Consider the following 8,028-nt stretch of genomic DNA (forward strand, 5'->3'; position numbering starts at 1 on the left):
TGCTAAAACTATTGAGGAATTGAAATCTAAGAGGGGTGACATACCATCCAAGAAGGTGAGGGAGCCATACACTCATGCAGTGGCAGTTTGGAGGAAAAAAAGAGCAATTAGCCAAGTACTCTCCAATTAGAAAAAAAAAAAATTACAACTCCTCCCTCTCCAAGAGTTGTTGAAGTTTAACAGACATTCAAGAAGGTGGACATATACGTGGAACTTGGCTCCAAAGAGAAGAGGGATCTGCTACGGGCCAAGAATGTCAAGCAAGCCGTACAAGATTACCCCATCCATACCTTTTTCACCCAAGACTTCAAGAGTATGGCAGATATGCGTACGTAGTACGTGGACATGGTAAGTTTACTTTTCCTAAACTATCCTTCTAATCTACTTCATGAAGAAGAAACTACGTAAAGTAAGAAAAAATGGCATCTTCAACTTTCGATTGATCGGAACAACTGACGAATGCACAATCTAACATAAATCATTACATATATTAGAATGATGATTAGATCATTCAAAAAAATCATTAATTAAAATAAAAACTTAATTATATTTATACTTACTTCATTCTTTGGGGGGTTGAAGAGATCAAGAAATTTTACATTTTTATCAGTTTTGGCCGACAACCATCTCAAGATTCTTGGACAAGAAACTTCTTCCTGATAGTTCACTTGTTGTCCCTAAATAAGGAATGACTTCAAATGCCCAAGCCTATAAAATAACACCAACAAATCAAAATCATTATTGAATAAAAAAATAAATCATATTATAATAAAAGAAACATTTACCATGAAAGCCCATAGAAAGCCATATAAGTTGACTGTCTTTGGCGTGAACGGAGTCAATAAATATTTGATAGTCATTTTGAAGCTTTCATAACCCCAAGGATAATTATTAAACTCCTCAAGATCCTCGGAGATCTTTATCAAACCAAGTAGTATGTTGTTGTTAATCTCTCTCGCCCAAAGAATATTATGTACAAACCAAACCAAGCAAAATGATTGCTTGTGCTTCTTTGAAATTCTTTTATCTTTCAATGCTTCTATCAAATTTTTATTTCTAAAGCTTGAACCAACAATGGATACCAGGTCATCATGATCACTTGACTTGTCTTTGCTTTTTTGGGGTGTGCGGGTGCTTTTTTGGATTGGAATAGGTATAACTTGGGAAGGAGATGAAGGATAATATTTTAGTCCCATAACTATGGTAAACTCCTTACAACCAAAACAAACAGGCATGCCACAGTAATTTATCCACATCTTATCTATCTTATCTTTGTTTTTATACATAACCTACGCTTGAGATGATCATATACCATTTTCATTTGAAAATGAGCACTGTTATCCTCCGGCAAATCAAGATATTATCGAAAGCATTGTCCCTGAAATAAGCATCTAATTTTTGTTCTCGAAGTATTTTTCTGAAGCCATCGAAAGATTTTCCCATGGATGAGTAAACCATGAAATCACCCATTAAATTTATGGCACCATCGCACTGCATTCTAACAGGATAATGATCAATGCTGGAGGTTTTGACCAAATCTTCGGTCGAAGGGCTATTAGCATTTGTATCATCTCTTTTGAAATATTTCTCCTCCCCATGTTCATCATATTCTGCTCCTGATTGAGATAACGCTTATAAAGCAAGCTTATAGAGTAGTGGATGTAGCCTAGCTACTTCACTTGTTCCTTTACTTGGACTTTTGGGAGCCATATAATCTAAAAATAATAGGAATATGAAATACATTATAGTTGAATAGTGCATCATTAAAAAAGGATAATAGTATATCTAACATGTACAACAGTAAAATAATAGTTCCAGTAGATCACATATCTATTGCACCAGGTAGGTTATCTGTTGAAACTTATAATCAACCTATTGTTGTGGATGAGTAATCCGTTGGAAACAGTAAAAATAGATAACTTGTCTGTTGCATCAGGTAAGTTATCTGTTGTAACTTATAACCAACCTATTGCAGCCGATGAGTAATTCGTTGGAAATAATAAAAATAGATCACTCGTCTGTTACACCAGGTAGGTTATCTATTGCAACTTATAACCAACCTATTGCAATAGATGAGTAATCCATTGGAAATAATAAAAATAGATCACCCATTTTTTGCACCAGGTATGTTACCTGTTGTAACTTATAACCAACCAGTTGCAGCGGATGAGTAATCCATTGGAAATAAAAAAAATAGATCATTCATTTGTTGATACAGATCACTCATCTTGCCCAAAAATAGATCAATATTGTTTAGATTTCTCTCAAACGGAAGAGTTGTATGTCCCAACAGATGAATAATCTGTTAGATATTTCATCTGTTGCATCAGATGTTTCATCTGCTGCATCAAATGGTTCATCTATTGCATTCGATGGTTCATCTGTTGCAACACCATTTTTACCAAGAAAAATAACAAATCAACCCAGCAACACCAACACAACACACACACACACACACTAAGAACATCAGCGGTGACCAAAAATCACTAACAAATTAAATCAACAGTTCGACAACAAGAACTACAATAACAACAAAAATTATATTTCACATCGAAAAGAGTAGAGAAGAAATGCTAGAAATTAGGGTTTTATTCAATCCATATTTCAATTTAAGCAAGAAATATTGAAATTGTTAACCAATACTAGAAGAGAAGTTGGCTCAAGTTCCATTGTTTCTTCATAACTAAAAAGACATAATTTTTTACCTATGTCAGAAGAAATGGGACAACGAAGAACTCGAAGTTGTTGTCGCTGAAGATCACTGCTTGTCATGTTGATTGACGATTGAAAGTTGAAAAGGAACGCGCCCAAATATTTGTCGCCAGAGCTTGAAGTTATTAGGAATTGAAAGGAGAAACTTTGTAAAACTGTTGGTTGAGAGAGAGTTAAGAGAGACTGTCGAGAGAGAGGGGGGAGAGAGACATTTGATTTAGAAAGGAAAGAGGTATGGATTGATTTATATTTTTGAAAAGATTAGAAAGTTTTGAAAATATTAATCAAGTCCATAATTAAATTAATCAAGTTTCCTAATTATGTTTGACTCTTTAAGTTGGTCAATGTCACCAATCCTTCATTTAACACTTAAAAGACACCTTTCCTTCAATTTACTCAAGAAGCTAAACAAAAAAAAACAACAAAAAATGGTACATCGCAACTAAAGTTATTGGCACTGAATTTGCATCTTTCTTGTTGTTTTTTCTTTTCAGTTATTTTTCCTCTTCAATTCTTTTTCTTGATTGATATTTTTTCTATTATTTTTATTCCTTAATTTCTCTCACAATTTGATAGACATATTCTTTTTAGATCAAAATAGTGCATTTTTATCAACAACCAAACACTAAAAAATTCAGATTGATATACCAAACAGAATAGGAAATCTTTCCAATGCTAGGCATATACAGAGGGAAATGAATTTTGCAACTTCCTAAGAGTAAACTAAAATATGTGGTTATTTAGTTGCAAGTGTCAATTATTTTTATTGTAATGTTGTTTTGTGTAGTTACAACTTGTTGGTTTTTATTTATAAAACCAAATAACTCGAATAGGAAATTCTCTCTCAACATTTAGCTTCTGCCATTCCATCGGAGTTAATTACCACCTCGAACCCCTCCAGAACCACCTAATACCCTAAATAGTGACATAGCCATGAACCTCCCTGTAAACCCCTCTTTAGAGATATAATAAGGGAGAAAATACCCTTACCCACCCTCCCTAATATAGATTTAGGATCGGAAGATTCCCCCCTCTTTGATAAAGGAGAAGGGTCAGACTTGATTGTTCTATCTCAAGAAGAACGACAAAGATTATATTCCCCTTGGAAATTTTCCGTCATAATCAAGCTAGTGGGGAAGAAAATTCACCATGTATACTTAAAAAAAAGCTCATTGATATGTAGAAGTTGAAAGAATTTTTCCCCCTAATAGATTTAGGACTTGAGTTCTATACTGTCAAATTCTTCGACCCAGAATTGTAAAAGAGGATTTTAAAAGAGGGACCATGGTTTGTAGCAGGAACATACCTATAAATTCGTCTGTGGGAACCAAATTTCATGGCCAAGGATCCCTAATCGAATCCACCATGATCTGGATAAGATTTCCCCCAATTACCCACTGAATTTTATAATAATTCAATCCTGCAGAGAGTGGGGTCTAAGGTGGGAAAATTACTCAAGATTGATGCTTGTACATCTTCAACTTTGAGAGGCAGATATGCTAAAATCTGCATTCAAGTTCTGTTGAGATCTCCCTTGATACCCTAAGTCATTATCGCTAAGCACACTCAAGCTATCCACTATGAATACGAAGGTTTTCTCTGCAAAACATGTAGATGCTTGGGACATACCCTCAGCAGTTGTCACTTTGCCATTGATGGAAAAGTCGATGGATCTAACAAAGCCATGGAACCTTCAACAACTATATAGGAGGAATAGATAATGGTGACTTTCAACAAAAGCAGAAGGGACAGGAATCATGCCGGACAAAGTAGTAAATTAAGGCAAAATTTCACTAAGGTGAAGAGGTTTGATACTACCACGGGTAAGTTTCTCGACTCTCATACTTCCGCTGTCTATCAGAAACTGCCCTCCAACGATCCAATGCTGGCGGCTCATGGTAAGTCCCCTTCTCCCTCTAACAACCCTAATGGGCTGGGTACATCAAGGTCCAAATGGTCCCCTAGACCCAAACCAGACCTGACTAATACTCAGCCTAAAACAAATAGCTTGAAGAGGCCCAATTCCTTGATCATCCCAGACTAGGCTATCACCACTCCTGAGGCCCAGATCGATGGCCCAATACCCCCTTTGACCCAACCCACATCTAATAGCTTACTCAACAATCCTCCTTATACTTACTTGGAAAAAAATCACACTCCACTCTCTTTTTCCTAATGTCTACTATTCTCTCTGATTGTGCTTTGCCGGTGTATACCAATTAAAGGACTGAAACAGTCCTTTCCAATAGAGCTTCATTTAATTATTAGACAGTGGACATAGAGAGAAACCACAGAGTCTCCTCCAAATAAACTACTAATACAAACGTTTCTACTATAACTGGCTCCCAATTAGTAAACTTCTCCACTTATAGCTCCCCTTCTCAATCCTATAATGGCTTCCTCGAGTCAGTGCCAAACATCCTTCATGGTTTACAAAACCAAACCACTGGACTCGAACCACTATCCAGCCTCGTGGCTTGAGATATGTCTCTTTCAACAGACCATCTCTCTCTAATTAAATATTAAAGGGAGGTCGATCATTCTACTAATTCAGGACCCCCGCTATTTGGTCCAGCTAGTGAGGGAAGGACTAAACCAGGGACTAACCAACTATGGGAAAAATATTTGGATGACCATAATGCGTAACATTTTTAGTTAAGGACTAGCGACCAGCTGATCGACGAAACTAATCACATCAAAACTATCAAACATGAGCCAAAGCCTCTCATTCATCCCCTCTTGAATGATGGAGTTGTTAAGGGAGGACCCTCATTTTGTTTCAAGCTCTGGGGATCACCATCAAACCAAGGATGCCCTACACCCTAAAACACCTCAGGCACCATCCTCTCTCACATTAGAAATAATAGAAAAAGATAAGACTTTAGAAGCCTTGAGAGAAAGCAACAGAGAGATAAAAAGTATTCTGGCCTCATTGGAGTCTCCTAAAATAGAGGTCATCACTCTAGAAAGATCTCACGCCCACTCATTCGAGGACCTTAGCAGCGAACTCATCCTAGTTCTACTTCCAATGGAACTCAACAAGTTCGATCTGGAGGTAAAACTCCTAGGAACAGGAATCTTCTACTCCTCAACAATGAACCCCTTATTTAGAAAGAGAAAAGACCCCTCAGCACCTACTGTATTCTCTCTAATACTGGACCAGGGCAAGAGTCTTCTGGAGAACCTCCAAACCCCTCTGATCCCCCCTCCCTCACCATGATGAACCTAATAATAGAGAATGTTAGGGGAGCAAATGGCCCTGAATTTAAGAGACATTGTCAGGCTATGATAAACAGTCATAATCCCTCCCTATTTGCTCTCCTGGAGACTCGAATGAATGAAGATAAAGGGATAGTGCAGACTTTAGGCTTTAACAGTCAAATTTAGTTCCCTTCCTCTGGCAATTCTGGGGGTATTGTTATTACGTGGGACAGTTTCTCACTCTCTATTTAGGACATTTCCATCCATCCTCAAAGCATCCATGTTGCTGTTAAGGTTAGTAACCCCATTCTAACTGGTTTTTTAGTGCTATCTATGCTAATACTGACTCTAATAATAGGAAGTACGTCTGGGATTTTCTCATCAACTATGCTAATTTCATTATTAACCCTAGTAATACACCTTGGCTCATTGGGGGGGGGGGGGGATTTTAATGAGGTTCTCAGTGCCTCGAAGAAATTTGGTGGTAATGGCATTAACAGAAACAGGGTTAACTCCTTCTGGAATTGTATAAATAAGTACAATCTGACTAATCTTGGGTTCAGGGGTAGTAAATACACCTGGACCAATAAAAGATATGGGAATAGGACTGCTCTTATCCTTGAGAGGCTTGATAGGTGTTTTGTCAATAGGGGGTGGCTCTATTTGTTTCTTGAATCCTCTGTCAGCCACCTCCCTAGGACACATTCTGACCATTGTCCCCTTTCCATTAATTTTTAACCTACCTCCATAATCTTAATAAACTATTTAGAGTTGAGTCTATGTGGTTCTCCCATCCCACCTTCACTCATGTGATCCATAATTCCTTTGGTAGGAATGAGCCCAGTGTGGAGGCTACCAAGGTTTTCCAGGAATATGCCAGGACCTGGAACCAACTCACCTTTAGTAACATCTTCAAGAAGAAAAGGGACATTCTTGCTAGACTCTTAGGAATTCAAAAGTCCCCAAATTACCCTACTAGGTCCTTTCTCCAGAACTTGGAAAGGACTCTTACTAGGGACTTCAGCCTCATCCTAAGATAGGAGCAAGAATTTTAGAGGCTTAAGTCCATAATTTCCTGGTTATCTAAAGGTGACTCCAACACCAAATTCTTCCATTCCACTACCCTGATTAGAAGGAGGAGGAATAGAATTAAGGCCCTGAAGAATGAGTGTGGAAATTGGATCACCACCCCTAGCCCCATACAAGATCATATCTTGTCCTATTACAAATCCCTTTTCTTGACTAGCCATAATGCTGCTTTTAGGGCTTGTCAACCAAATCCTTCTATACATGGTTCTATTCTCAATAAGGACCATTCTATTCTAGACTACATTCCCTCTCTTGAAGAAATTAGGAGAACAATGTACTCCTTCAAACCTGATAAAGCCCCAGGACTTGATGGAATCCACCCTTTTATCTTTCAGAAGTACTGGGACACTTTTGAGCTCGCTGTTATTAGATTCTGCCAAGAAACTTCCTATAGGGGTAGCATAGATCCTAAGGTCAACTCCACTTATCTTTGCCTCATCCCCAAGTGTCTTAATGCCTCTAGTCTTAAAACATTCAGACCCATAGGCCTTTGCAATACTCTATATAAGCTCATTACCAAGATCATATCTAGGAGATTGATACCTCACCTAGCTAAGATCATTGGATCCAATTAAGATAGTTTTCTTCCCAACAGGAGAACCTCTGATAGTGCCATAATTATTCAAGAGGTCATCACCCACTTCCATAAAATAAGGGGTAAAAAAAGTGGCATATGTCCTCCAAATTGATCTAGAGAAGGCCTTTGATAGGATTGAGTGGTCGTTTATTAGACAAGCCCTCCACTTTTTCAATATTTCTCCTAGGCTCTCCTCTCTCATTATGTCTTGCATATCTTCTTTTACCATCTCTATCCTTATAAATGAGGAAAGACCAACTTTTTTCAGCCTACAAGAAGTATTAGATAAGGGGACCTCATCTCACTCTACATCTTTATAATGTGCATGGAACTCCTCTTTAGAAGAATTAACCATGAAGTAGACATTGTTAAATGGCATCCCCTTTCTATCAGCAATAGAGGACCTAATATCTCTTATCTTTTATTTGCTGATGATCTTACTCTATTTG

The sequence above is a fragment of the Capsicum annuum genome, unplaced genomic scaffold (genome assembly GCF_002878395.1).
Source record: "Capsicum annuum cultivar UCD-10X-F1 unplaced genomic scaffold, UCD10Xv1.1 ctg80516, whole genome shotgun sequence".
Classification (NCBI taxonomy): domain Eukaryota; kingdom Viridiplantae; phylum Streptophyta; class Magnoliopsida; order Solanales; family Solanaceae; genus Capsicum; species Capsicum annuum.